The sequence below is a fragment of the Bos indicus genome, chromosome 13 (genome assembly GCF_029378745.1).
Source record: "Bos indicus isolate NIAB-ARS_2022 breed Sahiwal x Tharparkar chromosome 13, NIAB-ARS_B.indTharparkar_mat_pri_1.0, whole genome shotgun sequence".
NCBI lineage: Eukaryota > Metazoa > Chordata > Mammalia > Artiodactyla > Bovidae > Bos > Bos indicus.
The window spans coordinates 36,825,972-36,841,963 of record NC_091772.1 but is presented as its reverse complement, the minus strand read 5'-3'; the positions used below and the strand labels follow the sequence as shown (position 1 = coordinate 36,841,963).

General features: G+C 38.6%; 1 protein-coding gene and 1 long non-coding RNA gene across 2 annotated transcripts in view; one reads left to right on the top strand and one right to left on the bottom strand.

The window, feature by feature from the left end:
• ODAD2 (outer dynein arm docking complex subunit 2) overlaps positions 1 to 15,992 on the bottom strand; it is a 225,922-nt gene that overhangs the window by 27,634 nt on the left and 182,296 nt on the right. The gene's annotated exons all lie outside the window — the stretch shown is intronic.
• Positions 1 to 15,992, top strand: part of LOC139186481 (uncharacterized) — an 84,515-nt gene that overhangs the window by 33,821 nt on the left and 34,702 nt on the right. The gene's annotated exons all lie outside the window — the stretch shown is intronic.

Sequence of the window (15,992 nt, the reverse complement as noted above, 5' to 3'; positions counted from 1 at the left end):
GTCTTTGTTTTATTTAGAGAACAGTTTTTCAGGCTTTTTTTGGGTGAAAATGCCACAGTTTCTGCGGGGTCCTAGCTTAGTACTATTGTAAAATTTTAAGTGCATGACTGTCTACAAGCCTGTAGCTCACTTTAACCTTTAATTGAGGCTGTTCATGATGGAATGATGGTATTTTGCTATCTATCAGTCCTTGCCTACATGTGCTTGGGGCTATGGACACTCACCTCTGGTTTCCTTTTAATTCTAATTGTTTTTTGTCCTAAGAAATTCTTCAGCATATCTAGACTGAGCATATTATTATAGAAAACCTGGAAAATGAAAAAACATAAAAGGAAGGAAAAAAGATCTGTTACCCAATCACCTCAAAACGATGACTTTTTTCAGCCTTAGGAATTTTCTTGTAATCCTATGAAACAACTATTTATAATCATAATATAGGTATTTTTGTTTCTTTTAAATTTAGCCTTATACAAGAAGTCTCTTGTACTATAATGGCTTGTTTTGTAATGAGTGTATCATTTTTTAAATCACAATTTCCATGGTTCTAAAAACCCTATTTTTAAAATTTATACACATTCCAGCATCTCCCCCCATTTCCAGCCCAATCCTTGGCACCCACTGTTCTGTTATTTGCTTTTATGTATTTCACTATTATAGATGCCTCATGTAAGTGGAATCATGTAGCATTTGTCCTTTTGTGACTGGTTTATTTAACTTGGCATAATGTCCTCAACGTTCATGCGTATTTGTCACATGTGGTAGGATTTCCCTCACTTTAAGGCTGAGTAATATTCCATTGTATATATAGACTACACTTTATTTATCCATGTTTGTAGCATGTAAACGTACTTCATCTCTTTTTGTTTCCAAATAATATTCTGTCCTCTGGCTTTTTGTCCAGCTCTTTTTGACCCCATAGACTGTAGCCCGCCATGCTCCTCTGTCCATGGCATTTCCCAGACAAGAATGCTGGAGTGGGTTGCCATTTCCTACTCTAGGGGTTCTTCCCAACCCAGGGATCAAGCCCACATCTCCTGCATCTCCTGCATTGGCAGGAGAATTCTTTACCACTGAGCCACCTGTGAAGCCCATGACTTTAGCACATTTTGTTTATTCATCGTCAGTTAATGGGCATTTGGACTGTTTCCACCTTTTACCTTTCTCAAATAATGCTGGGATGTCTCAGGGGTCATAAATGGGGGGAAACCCTAAGAATTTTGGTCCAGGCATTCTTAGATGGTGCCGTGAGATATTCCCCTGGGTCTCTCCACTCCATCTTCCTATTCCAGCAAGCGGACTGTCTTTTTTTCCCCTTCTCCTTTGCTTTCTGTCTGTGTAAATCCTCGTTTACTGCCATCTGCGCCTCATGTTGACTGCTCCCCAGGGTCTGCCGCCTCTTTTCCTTGTCAAGAAAGTCAAGAACAGAGAGTCAAATGTTTTCCCCTGTCAGTGGTGAGATGCTGACAAAGGGCTTGTCCTTTTGCAAGAGCTGCTTCTGTTCTTGTCCACACTGCTTCCCCTCTTTCCCAGTGAGCCTTTCCCCAGACTGAGTAGGGATCACAGCATGTTTGGGATTCCTTCTTCTTCACTTCCCCACTGTCTGGGAATGGAGAGCCAGGAGTTCATCCACATGACATAATTTATTGTCTCTCTCTTGCCCCGACTGCCACTTTTCAAGTATTATTATAAGAAGTTGGCCTTCTGAGTGCTGGCTTTTTCCTTCTGCTTTTACCTATTTGTGCTCATTTCACTCGTTTTTAAGGGGAAGGGCACTTTGCAAGTTGGCTTTGCTTTTTCTGGGAAAGTCTTCTCCAAAAAGATTACAAATTATTTATTTAATTGCTAGATAATAGTCCACTGAGTGAATTGTAGCATGATTTATTTAATAACTCCCCCTATTTTTGGACCTTACATTTGTTTCCATTTTTGGCTATTATAAATAATACTTGGAGGAGCAATCTTTGCAAAAATCTTTTTGTTTTGAGATCATTTTTTTTGGCTGAACTGCCAAATGTGTAATTATCTGACCAAAAACCAGGATAGTTTTTTAGATCCTTGGAACATCTATGCCAAATTGGGTCCCACAAAGATTATTTTAATTTATATTCCCACCAGCATGGGTTAAGTGTGCCTCTCTGATTGAATCCTTGCTTTTACTGAAACAAAACAAATCAATAAAACACACAACAATTAACTTCTCATCATTAGAATTTATAGTGCTTTTGGGGGTTAGAAAGACCATAGAAATAATTGCTATTGCCTTAAAAGGCATAAAGGTATAACTATGCTATTGTTACTGTTGTTGCTGTTATTATTGCTTTTTATATGTGCACTTTTAAATTATTTATTTCAGCCAAAAAAGTTGAAAGACATTTGTTGGTATCAGTGTGAGCTAGCAAATTTGAGTATAATTAAGTAGATTTTTCAGAATCTTGACTTTATTCAGGCCTCTTTTTAACAACTTTATCAAGGTAGACATATATACTTAATGTCAATCCTAAAGGAAATCAACCCTGAATACTTACTGGAAGGACTGATGATGAAGCTGAAGCTCCAATACTTTGGCCACCTGATGTGAAGAGCCAGCTTATTGGAAAAGACTCTGATGCTGGGAAAGATTGGAGACAAAAGGAGAAGGGGGCAGCAGAGGATGAGACGGTGAGCCTCACCAACTCAGCAGACAATAATATGAGCAAACTCTGGGAGGTAGTGAAGGACAGGCAAGCCTGGAGTGCTGCAATGCATGGGGTTGCAGAGTCAGAAATGACCTAGGGACTGAACAACAATGACAATAAGTTGCATATTTTAAAGTGTACAATTTGACAAACTTTGACACGTGTGCACTGGTGGAAGCATCACCACCGACATGATGAACCCTTCCATCACCCTTGAGTTTTCTCTTGGCCCTTCGTATGCTTCCCAGATCCTACCTGCTCGCCCCCCGCCCCCGCCCCGTTACCCCATTCGCTTTTTGTCACTAAGGACTAGTTTGAATTTTATGTTTCAAATACATAAAACCATGAATCATCTACTCATGTTTGTCTGGCTTTTCTTTGAATCAGCATAGTTATTTTGAGAGTCTTCAGTGTTGTGTTCCCAGTTCAGGGCTTTTCCAAAACTATTGCTGTGAGCATCCGTGCTACAAAGCCTTTGTAAGACATGTGCTTTCTCTTCTTTTGGGTGAGCACCTAGGGATGGGACGGGTCGGTCACAGGTGAGTGTCTGCTTAACTTTTAAAGAACTGCCAAACTGCCATCCAGCGTGTCTGTCCTGTATCACATCCCACCAGCAAAGTATGACTCCAATTCCCCCCCAGCCTCATGAACACGTGGCACAATCTTCTGGGTTTAGAAATCCTAATTGTAGTGGGTGAGTGCTGGTTTGTCACTGTGACTTTAACTTGCCAACTGGGCTACTTTGATGCTGTAAGGAAACAGAGGTATAAAATTGAACTGTTCATTCCCTTTACAGTTTGGTGACATTGGATAAATTAATATCTCTGTGCCTTGGTTTACTCATCTAAAAAATAAAGATGAGGAAAACTGTACTGCATATTTTAACAGAGTTGTTATTAAAATTAGTGAATGCAGTGAATGTAAAATGCTTTGTAGGCTACATAAGTATTAGATATTATCATGATGATAGTTAAATTGCTGCATGATTTTAGGCAAATCACTTCAACTTGTTTGAGGATTACTTTCCAGCCCTATAAATTGAGGGGCTACATAAGGTGACCTCTAAGTTTCCTTCAAGTACAAAAATGTTCTTGTCTAAAAAGTATACTGATGTTCCAATACCACATGTATATAACACATTTATGGAAAAGTACTCTTTAATGTGGAAAAAATGATAGCTAAATATTAAAAAAACACGCCTACGTTGTAATTTCTTATTATTGTAGCTATGCCAGATTTTAAAAATCGACCACAGGTTTCTATTCTTCTGCATCCTACGTGGAGGTAGTTAGTACTAAATTGTTCCTTTATTTCTGTAATTTGATCCAAAGATAAATCAATTTTAGCATATTCAGAGAAACATCTTTTATATTCCAAATCTTCAAAATAATGTGATAATTTCACCAAATATCATACAGTGAGTTCTAAGTATTTTTGCAAAGTTTAAAAAACTTTATCTGTTTATTCAGATCAAGAGTTATGCCAGATCTGGGGATTATAAAAGGTCTAAGAACCACATTTATTTGGATTTGTATATAAATGGAATCATTTAAAGAAATACCTGACTGAAGTTGAGAAGACCAAATGAACTGTGGTCTAAGCTATTAGGAAGATGCCAAGCTCTTTTTTGAAATAATATCTGCCAAGCATCTGCTTTATTACTTAAAGTCAGGTAAACAAGTAATATGAAATTTGATAGAATAGCAACTCAAACTTGATTGCTAAATTATTGAGAACTTTAATATAGTGTCTTGAACCTAATTCGTGTATTTCTTAGTAGTTGACTACTAAGTATTTGTTTTGTTGTTGTCGTTCAGTTGCTAAATCATGTCTGACTCTTTGCAACCCCATGGACTGCAGCACGCCAGGCTTCCCTGTCCTTTACTATCTCCCAGAGTTGGCTCAAATTCATGTCCATAGAGTTAGTGTTGCTATCTAACCATCTCATCCTCTGCCGCTCCTGCTTCTCCTTTTGCTTCAATTTTTCCCACCAACAGGTCTTTTCCAGTGAGTTGGCTCTTTGCACCAGATGGCCAAAGTATTGGAGCTTTAACTTCAGCATCAGTCCTTCCAATGAATATTCAGGGTTGATTTCCTTTAGGATTGAATGGTTGGATCTCCTTGAAGTCCAAGGGACTCTTGAGAGTCTTCTCCAGTATTACAATTTGAAAGCATCAGTTCTTCAGCGCTCATCCTTCCTTATGGGCAAACTCTCAAATTCATACATGACTACTGGAAAAATTATAGCTTTGACTATACAGACCTTTTGTCAATAAAGTGATGTCTGCATTTTTAAGATGCTCTCTAGGTTTGTCATGGCTTTTCTTCCAAGGAGCAAGAGTCTTTTCAATTTCATGGCTGCAGTCAACGTCCATGGTGACTTTGGAGCCCAAGAAAATAAAATCTGTCACTGTTTCCACTTTTTCCCCATCTATTTGCCATGAAGTTTATCGCTGATAGTTTCAGTGACTTCACTGGTATACTATGATATGGTTTAACTGTGTGCTTTGAAATATACTCACTGTAACATTTTTTTCTTCAAATTTCCTTGACTGCTTTATAATATATCCATATTTCACAGGGACTAACAGTCATATTTAGATAGATGATGGAAAATAGAAAGCCGGAGCCAAGGCCCTCCTTCCTGTTCTCTAGTATTTAACAAAATTACACCAATGATTTCCATTTCTGTTTAAAAATTCTATCTTTCCAGCATTTATATTGAATGTATTTGACATATAACATTGTGGACATTGAAAGTGTACAACTTGTTACTTTATATAATGTAACATGATCATCATCGTAATGGTATTTACCACATTACATGATTATAATACTGTATTATTGTCATATAATACAATATGTTTATTATACTGTACATAGAATAGCATACTGTCATATAATATGTTTATTATTCTGTACATAGATCTCTGCAGCTTATTTACTGTTCATTGCAGGTTTATACCCTTAAACATTAATCTTATCCCCCACCCCCATACGCTGGTAACTGCCATTTTACTCTCTGATTTTTATGAATTTGACATTTTTAGTTCCGTGTATAAGATTAATCATACAGTACTTGTTTTTGTCCATCTGACTTACCTCAGCACAATGTGCTTGAAGTCCACCTGTGCTGTCACAAACGGCAGGATATACTTTCGCTCATGGCTGAATAAAACCCCACTGCTTATATGTGTCGGATCTTTTAAAAATTTATTCATCTGTTGATGCGCAGATTCTCTCCGTATCATGGCTATTGTGTATAGGGCTGCAGTAAAAATGGGAGTGCATATATATCTTTAAAATACTGTTTTTATTTCCTTTCACTATATACCCAGTAGTGGAATTACTGGAGCATATGGTAGATACATTTTTTAATTTTTTGAGGCACTTCCATATTGTTCTCCATGGTGATTGAATCAAGTTACATTTCCACCCAGAGTGTACAATTGCTCCCTTTTCACCATCCTCGTCAGCATCCACTGTCTTTTGTTTTCTTAATAATGGCCAATATAGCAGGTGTGAGGTGCTATCTCGTAGGTTCAACTTGAGTTTCTCTGTTGATTTGTGATGTCGAGCATCTTTTCATGTGCCCGTTGACAATTTTGATGTCCTCTTTGGAAAATTGTCTGTTTAGTTCTTCTGCCTATTCTTTAATTGGACTTTTTTTTTTTGCTATTAAGTTATATGAATTCTTTATATATTTTGAACATTAACCCCTTATACAATATATGACTTGCAAAATTTTTCTCCTATTCTTTTTGCTTCTTTTGCTGTGTGAGAGCTTTTGAATTGACTGTAGTTCAGTTTATTGATTATTGCTTGTATTGTTTGAGCTCATGGTGTCATGTCCAAAACATCATTGCCAAGATCAATACTGAGGACTTTTCTGTACATTGTCTTCTAGGAGTATTATGGTATCAGGTCTGTTGAGTTAATCTTTGTGAGTGGTGCTGAGGTAGGGGTCCACTTCCATTGTTCTGCATGTGACTCTCCAGTGTTCTCAGCCCATTTGTTGAAGAGCCTCTCCTTTCCCATTGGGTGTTCTTGACTGCTTTGTTTAATACTAGTTACTCGTGTATACTGAGATTTAATTCTGGGCTCTCTATTTTGTTCCATTGGCTCATGTGTCTATTTTTGTGGCAGTATCATACTGTTTTTACTACTACAGCTTTGTAGTATGATTTGAAATCAGGAAACATTTTTCCCCTCACGATTGCTTTTGTTATTCAGTTCCATGCAAATTTTAGGATTGTTTCTTCTATTTCTGTAAAAAATGCCTCTGGTATTTTGAATTGTAGATGGCTTTGACTAGTATGGACGTTTAAACAATATTATTTCTTCTGATCCATCTTATTCAGTTTCTTTCACCAAAGTCTTGCACTTTTCATTGCACAGATCTTTCACTTCTTGGATTATATTTATTTGTATTTTACTGTTTTTGATGCTCCTGTTAATGCGATGGTTCTTTTTATTTAGTTTTCACATGTTTCATCATTCATGTATGCATTCATGAATGCAACTAAGCAACAGGTTTCTATATGTTGATTTTCTATCCTGCAACTTAATAGAGAAGTTGTTGGTTAGTGCCAACAGTTTTTTGATTGACTCTTTGGGATTTTCTCTGTATAAGATTATTTCATCAGCAAATTCTTGATGGCTTTTATTTCTTTGTCTTGCCTAATTGACTAGTTAGGACTATCAGCAGATTTATTGGATAGGAGATGTGAGAGAGGGCATCCTTTTTTTGTTCATTTGCTCATGAGGTTCTTGCTATCAAATACCATAATCTGGAAAAGTCTCCCACCCAGCCCTTGGCACATGGTAGTACTCAATAAATGTTGCCTATAATAATAATAATTGCTTCAATTTCTATTATATTACAAAGCAGTTGGTTCTGTTCTATTCTACTGAGGAGCTTGTTATTATATTTAGGTAATCATGTATTTTCTCAGAACTTCCAAGGTCACAAATTTTCTTCTATGGAGTAATGTGGAATAAATGTAATATCTCTTCCAACTGAGGAGACTTCAACTATTTGGAAGAAATGTACAATGTTTTGTACTTTGGACATTCCTCCCCATCTTTCCCCCTTCTTTTGGCAGATTGCCTCTGCTTCATTGCATGCAGTATCAAGAAAAAGATAAGCCAAATGAATTAGTTTGCTCAGTCTGCCCTAACAAAGTACCACAGACTGAGTGGCTTAAACAATAGAAATTTATTTTTTAACAGTTCTGGAGGCTACAAATCCAAAATCAAGATGTCAGCATGGCCGATTTCTTCCGAGGCCTCTCTCCTTGGCTTATAGACAGTCATCTTCATATTCATGGGGAATTCTCCCTCTGTAGGTGTCTGTGTCTAAATGTTCTCTTCTTGTAAGGATGCTAATTATCCTAGATCAGGGCCACGCTGATGACCTCATTACAACTTGTGTGTGTGTGTGTGTTAGTCACTCAGTTGTGTCCAACTCTTTGCGACCCCATGAACTGTAGCCCTCCAGGCTTCTCTGTCCATGGGATTCTCCAGGCAAGAATACTGGAGTGGATTGCCATTCCCTTCTCCAGAGGATCTTCCCGAGCCAGGGATCGAACCCCAGTCTCCTGCACTGCAGGCATATTCTTTACCGTTTGAGATACAGGGAAGTCCCATTACAACTTAATTACCTCCTTTAAGACCCCCTCTTCATATACAGGCATCACGTTCTGAAGTACTAGGACTTCAACATACGAATGGGAGGAGGGCACAGATCAGTCCACTTCACCACACTCCAGACTCTTCTTCAGGACTCTGAATCTCAAGCACAACGGCCAAGGGGAAACATGACTGCTCCAGCAGGGCAGGAGTGTCTAGGAGGGTCTCTCTATCAGATCCCCATGGTTGCTGTGTCTTAATTTCTGTCCTTCCTGACATTTATTTCTCTTTTTTTCTATGAGTAACCCTGGTATCATTATGTTAAATTATTTTTCTTTTCCTGTTTAAGATAGCCAGAGTCCATTTCTACTGTTTTCAATAAAAAGACTCTGAGACCTACCCCTAAGTCCATTCCCCAAATGTGTTTTCTAGACCATGGCTGCTAGAAACGAGTCTCACCTCTTAGAAGTTCCTGTTACCAGAACCAACACATTCCCAATTTGAGTTGGAACTAAAGAAAACTCTCTGATTGTGTATGTGTTTCTACAGATATTTCACTTTACAATTGGATTAAATTGTGTATATGTTTAATATTAATATGTGCTGTAAAGTATTAGGATAAAGTACTCAATGACTTTTTAAAAAATTATCAAGAACCATTATTATAGGCAAATAATCTTTTTTGTTTGCTTAGTTTACAACTGCGATCTGTGATGAAGACCAGGAAAAAAGCTGAGTTAGCAGCAGTTTCGTTGGAGCACAGGTTTTGTGTGCAAAGACAGGTGTTGCTTGGGGATCAAAGGTTACAATGGAAGGTCAAAGCCATAATGCTTGACTCTCAGGAAATAGCTGGCAGCTCTGGCAGATACTGCTAAACGTAGTCAAGATCCATGTTTTGTCTTTTTTATATTGTTGTTATTGTTTAGTCACTAAGTCATGTCTGACCCTTTTGTGACCCCATGGACTGTAGTCCACCAGGTTCCCCTGTCCACAGGATTTTTCAGGCAAGAATACTGGAGTGTGTTGCCATGTTTTCCTCCAGAGGATCTTCCTGACCCAGGGATCGAACCTGTGTCTTCTGCATTGGCAGGAGAATTCTTAACCACTGAGCCACCTTTACGGTATTAGACTATTCTAGCTGGGCACATGGCCACCCAGAATAAAGGTGGTGTTTTCCAGTGTCTTTTGCTGGTAGGTGTGACTGTATATGACTGTGCTCACCTGGATGAGATACATACACATGTTTTCTTGATGGCATAGATGGTAAAGAATCTGCCTCCAATGCGGGAGACCCGGGTTCAATCTCTGGGTTGGGAAGATCCCCTGGAGAAGGGAATAGCTCCCACCCAGGACTCTTGCCTGGAGAATTCTATGGACAGAAGAGCCTGGTGGGTTCATGGGTTTCAGAGTCAGACACGACTGAGAGACTAACACTTTCACTCTCATCATATATGCAACCTCTGAGGTTTGTACATCGTCCTTTTTTTCTAATTGTCAATCTGGTGAGTTCTTCTGGGTTATGAATACAAGGCAACACTGCAGAGGATTACTAAGCTAAGAGAGAAAGAGCACAGACATCCAACGATCGTACAGGATAGAGCTTTGATACCAGCTCGGATGTTTGTGTGATGCAGAAAAATAAGCATCTGTCTTCTTTCAGAGTCTGTATTTTTGTTTGACCTGCAACAGTTTTTATGTTCTAAGTGATATGCATGCATGCATGCTAAGTCATTTCAGTCCCTTATGAACTCACCCCCATCTCTTACGTCTCCTGCATTGGCAGGCAGGTTCTTTACCACTAGCGCCACCTGGGAAGCCCAGTCAGTTCAGTTCAGTTTAGTTGCTCAGTTGTGTCCAACTCTTTGCGACCCCATGGACTGCAGCATGCCAGGCCTCCCTGTCCATCACCAACTCCCCAATAGTGGCCATTAATATGCTTTCTATCCTTGATTAAATATTGGGACAATAAAGACCATTTCAATGACTTCTGGTGGTTTGCTAAAGGAACATGTGTTTCAGTCTAATTGTTTTTGTTAATGCTTGATTCTACCACTTTAGAGCCAAAAATAACTTAATTTTTAATGTTGAGGATGAGAGAAGAGAATGTCTTAAGAAAACCCAACTCTGGTGCAAACAGCTCTATCACTATGTGTATGACTTCTCAAACACTGAATATTCAATTTTCTTCCATCTTTAGAGGGAAAAAAAATAATGACATCATATTGGGCACATTATAAAACCACATACATGTGCTGTAACAGTGGGAATGCTTTCCAGAGTCCAGTGAAACCAAAGAATGGAAACCATTTGCTCCAAACTCCCAAGTCGAAGCCTACAGCAGTCCAGCTTTTGAGTGTGTTATATTCCTTGATTTAGTCTTTGACAGAATGTTGAAAGTAGTTGGAAATTTCTCTATAATTTCAATCCAGATATCCACATCCATTTGTCAGAGCCAGAAAACATTTTCTGCCTGTTCTGATGAACTGTAATTGTGAGTTAGAACTTTCTTATCTGGTAGAATAAAAAAGAAAAAAAAATGTGGACCTGGACCCTGACCTAATACTTAGCTATTCCTTTTTAAGATTGATGTAGATTTTTGGTAAAAAGATTATAAATGCTGAAATCCTTTGACAATTACATATATTTTTCAATCCTTATGAATCTTTCTAGAGAAATTTACCTAAAAATGGATGGTCCCTATACACATCCAATGTCCAATTAGAAATATAAAGAAAATTACTAAAATTTAAAGAAACTTAAAAGAAATTTAAAGAAAAACTACTCAAAATCCTTTTTTTTTCCCCCTAGAGTTTTCATTCTCAGATTCCTTAGGATTGAGATTCTTAACTTGGATCCCTGAGTGGATTTCTGGGACTATAATATGGATAGAAATGACAGGCAAAATTTCGAGAATACAGATCCATGGGTTTCATCAGATGCATATAAGAGTCTATGACCTCCAAATAGATTAAGAACCTGTAAAGTATCAAATAATAGGTAGTAAATAAGTATCTAATATAAGCCTGGCTCTGTAGCATTTAGAAGATTAAAGCAGTTTAATCCTGTTGGAATGACAAAAGCAGAACATCTGTTGCAAGAGTCCGTGGTTTTCAAAACCTTGCTGTTTTTCCTCAAGTGTGCAAAATCCTGCTTGCTGTCTATGACACTGAAGCCAGAGCCTCACAGAGGCTTAATGGAGGCTATAACCCAAGATTGGGATAAGAGTTTGATGTTTACTGCATCAGTTTCAAAGTCCAGCTGTAAATATACTATAGCTGAGAGATGGAGCAATATAATCTTTTCAAGCTTGAACAAACAGTGATGCATAGCCAAATACTTGGAACTGTTTGCTTATTTAAGAAGAAGTCTATTTCAAGATTTGATTACCACTAACTCAGACAACTTTTTCATCACTAAGTCCTTTCAATTCCATATCATGTGTTTCAAATTTAGTCTGCATAACTTATTTTTGTTCTACTTTTCTGTCAAAAACAATGTGGAAATCCCAGGTTATATAATTGAGGTCTTGGAGAGGCAATATACATCTAGCCAACCAAAATAAAATGAAAGCTATTATCATGAAACATGCTTAAGGAAGTCTATCCTTTGTTCGGTTATGAGTGCCAACATTTGTGATCCTAGGATGAAGTCAAAGGAAACTAAGATGGGTTTTCCTTAATGCAACCATGTGCAGAATCGCTCTTTATTGTAGCAGATGATCTGTAAAAATATTTGTGGATTTTTAAATACCCATGAGAAGAAATCAATTTAAAATATAACAAGAATATATTATTTTTATAATGTAGGTGGAAGCTAAAATCATTATATTCATCCTCCTTAGTTAAGTTTATTATCATCCCTATTAGACAAGTCAAATGAGAGACTCTTCTGCAAACCCACTGTCTTCAGGGCGGACACTAAAATGATCATTTCTTCCTTCCTCTTTCTTTGCATCAGGTTGATTACACAGTTCATTTGAGTTATGCTAGAAGGGATGTGTTGTATGGTTTTGCACCAATAGAATAACTGAAATCCATAGATTTTTAAATTCACATATGAGGAATGTTCCAGCAAGAAATCACCAGTGTGCAGAGTTGTGAAGCTAATGATGAGCAGACAAGAAGATGGTTAGTTTGGCAATACCTGGGGCAATTTCTTGCTCGCGTGGTCCAAGAAGGGAGTAAGAGACTCGTTTGATAATCACCTGATAGAATAAAGAAAACATTCCTGTGTGTGTGTGTGTGTGTGTGTGTATGTGTGTGTGTGTGTGTGCGTGTGTGTGTATTGGGGGGCAGCACAAAAAGGCTAACCATTACTGAACTGGCTATTTCTGTAAAATTGCCACAAAAATGCTTACTAAAGAGAAAATGAACAGCATATGGACTCTAGTTGAGACTTCACGGAAACACCCAGGGAGAGAAAGAACAGAGGGCAGTCTTCCCAATGAGCATGGAAGAAGTAAAATGTTTCCCTAAGTTTTTCTATCAATGTCAACATTTTGGATGGAAATATGCTATTAGGGGAAGATTAGCTTCGGTTTGCTTAGAAAGAATTTTCCCTGCAAATAATCCTGGGTGAGCTTTTAATATGTAGGGCTTACATTGTCAATCATTTCTATTTGGCTGTTTTTAATACAATTTCTTTTTTACCCATGAATTATTTAGAAGTGGGTTTTAAATTTCTGAATATATTGATTCTTGGCTATCTTTAGCTATTGATTGTATTTATAAATTGTATTTCTAATTTTAATGCATTATTTAAGTAGTGCTTTAGGGTGAAGAATATGATCAGTTTTTGAACATGTTCAATGTGTACTTGAAAATAATATGTAAACTATATTTCTGTGGGATTATATACATGTACAGTGGGCTTCCTAGGTGGTGTCAGTGGTAAAGAATCTGCCTGCCAATTCAGGAGATGCAAGAGAAGCAGGTTCAATCTGTAGGTCAGGAAGATCCCATGAAGTAGGAAGTGGCAACCACTCTGGTATTCTTGCCTGGAAAATTTCATGGACAGAGGAGCCTGGCAGGCTATAGTTTGTGGGTTGCAAAGAGTTGGGCGTGACTGAGTACATGCGCACACACAGGGTGCTTAGAACTCAGTTGAAACGCAGCAGAAGAATGTTCAAGGAAAGTAAGAAAGACTAGTAAGTCTGAAGTTATGACATGTGAGTCTTAGTAACTTACCAAGGAAAAAGTTCTGCCATTTCAAATGCCTTTGAAAACCAATCTGTGCCTCAGTTTCCTCCTCTGTAAAATGGGATAATAAATAATACCAACTCCCTTTAGGTCTAGTCTGAAGACAGGGTGAACAGAGGTAAAATGGGATAACAATAATATTACAATTATATAAAAAAAAAAGGTAAAGTGGAAGCCACTCAGTTATGTCACACTCTTTGTGACCCCATGGACTACATCCTGCCAGGCTCCTCTGTCCATGGAATTCTCCAGGCCAGAAAACTGGAGTGGGTTGCCTTCCCTTCTGCAGGGGATCTTCCTGACCCAGAGATCAAACCTGGGTCTCCTGCATTGCAGGCAGATTCTTTACCATCTGAGCCATTTGGGGAAACTGCCAACATCCACCAGATCATCAAAAAAGCAAGAGTGTTTCAGAAAAACATCTATTTCTGTTTTATTGACTATGCCAAAGCCGTTGACTGTGTGAATCACAATAAACTGTGGAAAATTCTGAAAGAGATGGGAATACCAGACCACCTGACCTGCCTCTTGAGAAACCTATATGCAGGTCAGGAAGCAACAGTTAGAACTGGACATGGAACAACAGACTGGTTCCAAACAGGAAAAGGAGTTCGTCAAGGCTGTATATTGTCACCCTGCTTATTTAACTTATATGCAGAGTACATCATGAGTAACGCTGGGCTGGAAGAAGCACAAGCTGGAATCAAGATTGCCGGGAGAAATATCAATAACTCAGATATGCAGATGACACCACCCTTATGGCAGAAAGTGAAGAGGAACTACAAAGCCTCTTGATGAAAGTGAAAGAGGAGAGTGAAAAAGTTGGCTTAAAGCTCAACATTCAGAAAACGAAGATCATGGCATCTGGTCCCATCACTTCCTGGGAAATAGATGGGGAAACAGTGGAAACAGTGTCAGACTTTATTTTTCAGGGCTCCGAAATCACTGCAGATGGTGACTGCAGCCATGAAATTAAAAGACGCTTACTCCTTGGAAGGAAAGTTATGACCAACCTAAATAGCATATTCAAAAGCAGAGACATTACTTTGCCAACAAAGGTCCGTCTAGTCAAGGCTATGGTTTTTCCAGTGGTCATGTATGGATGTGAGAGTTGGAGAGTTGGACTGTGAAGAAAGCTGAGTGTCAAAGAATTGATGCTTTTGAACTGTGGTGTTGGAGAAGACTCTTGAGAGTCCCTTGGCCTGCAAGGAGATCCAACCAGTCCATCCTAAAGGAGATCAGTCCTGGGTGTTCTTTGGAAGGACTGATGCTGAAGCTGAAACTCCAATACTTTGGCCACCTGATGCGAAGAGTTGACTCTTTGGAAAAGACCCTGATGCTGGGAGGAATTGAGGGCAGGAGGAGAAGGGGACGACAGAGGATGAGATGGCTGGATGGCAGCACTGACTCGATGGACATGAATTTGGGTAAATTCTGGGAGTTGGTGATGGACAGGGAGTCCTGGCGTGCTGTGATTCATGGGGTCACTAAGAGTCGGACACGACTGAGCAACTGAACTGAACTGAATGATGTTTTTGTTTGTTTCTTATGGGCACAACCACCAACTTTAACTTTTAATTTTAATGCTGAACTAACTGATTTCTCTTTGATAGAAGCTCTAGTCTGAAGGGGATCTTGGCAGTCACCGTTGGAGGGATGGCACTAATTACTCATAAAGTTCATGACTCAACCTCTCTATGATGATGTTGTCGCTGTTGTGACTGATCAACGTAGGTGACAGGACACCTCAGCTTCACCTGTCTTTGAGGGGATGCGTTATTTGGTCACTTACTTGACCAGATCTGCCTATGGATATCCTGGCCGCTGGTAGTAACAGAGAAAAATATCTGAGTGGTGCCTCCATACCACTTCACATCCACAAGAACCGCAGGGCACACTTCTCTTTGGGTTCAGAATGGTTATTTAAGCAAATGGTAACATAGTCACTAATAACTTGGTTTTTATTACTGCAGCTGATTAAGTACTTTCTGATGTCTTTTATTTCTACCCTACCCTGTATTATCTTTCCCACTTTTGATGTGGTCCCTACACATTTGTTCATCCTTGGTGATCTGGCTGGACGATGTTTCTTAGTTCCCTAATTTGCCTTTCAGACCTTTGCACAGCTCTGGTTTGCCAATCTGGCCAGCTGTTCCCTGTCCCGCACGCCCTGTGCAGTCTGTTCACCTGCCAGAATTGTTTGTTTAAAGACCATCCAGCTCTTTGGGCTCCTTTCTTCCTAACAGGTTTTTTTTTTTTTTTTTTTTTGCCAATGCCCTAAACTTGCTGAAACTTGCTTTCCCAGAACTGATTATTTTTTTCTCATCAGCTTCTTTCCTTTTCCATAGGAATGTTCAGCCTTTTAAAAATTATTACTTTCACAGACGTTTCAATTCTCTTTTAGTTCTTTATGAACCCTGCCATTATTAAAAATTGAATTAGAAAGGATCTTTGCCTTCTGATGAATTTGGTAACAAGTAATTATCTC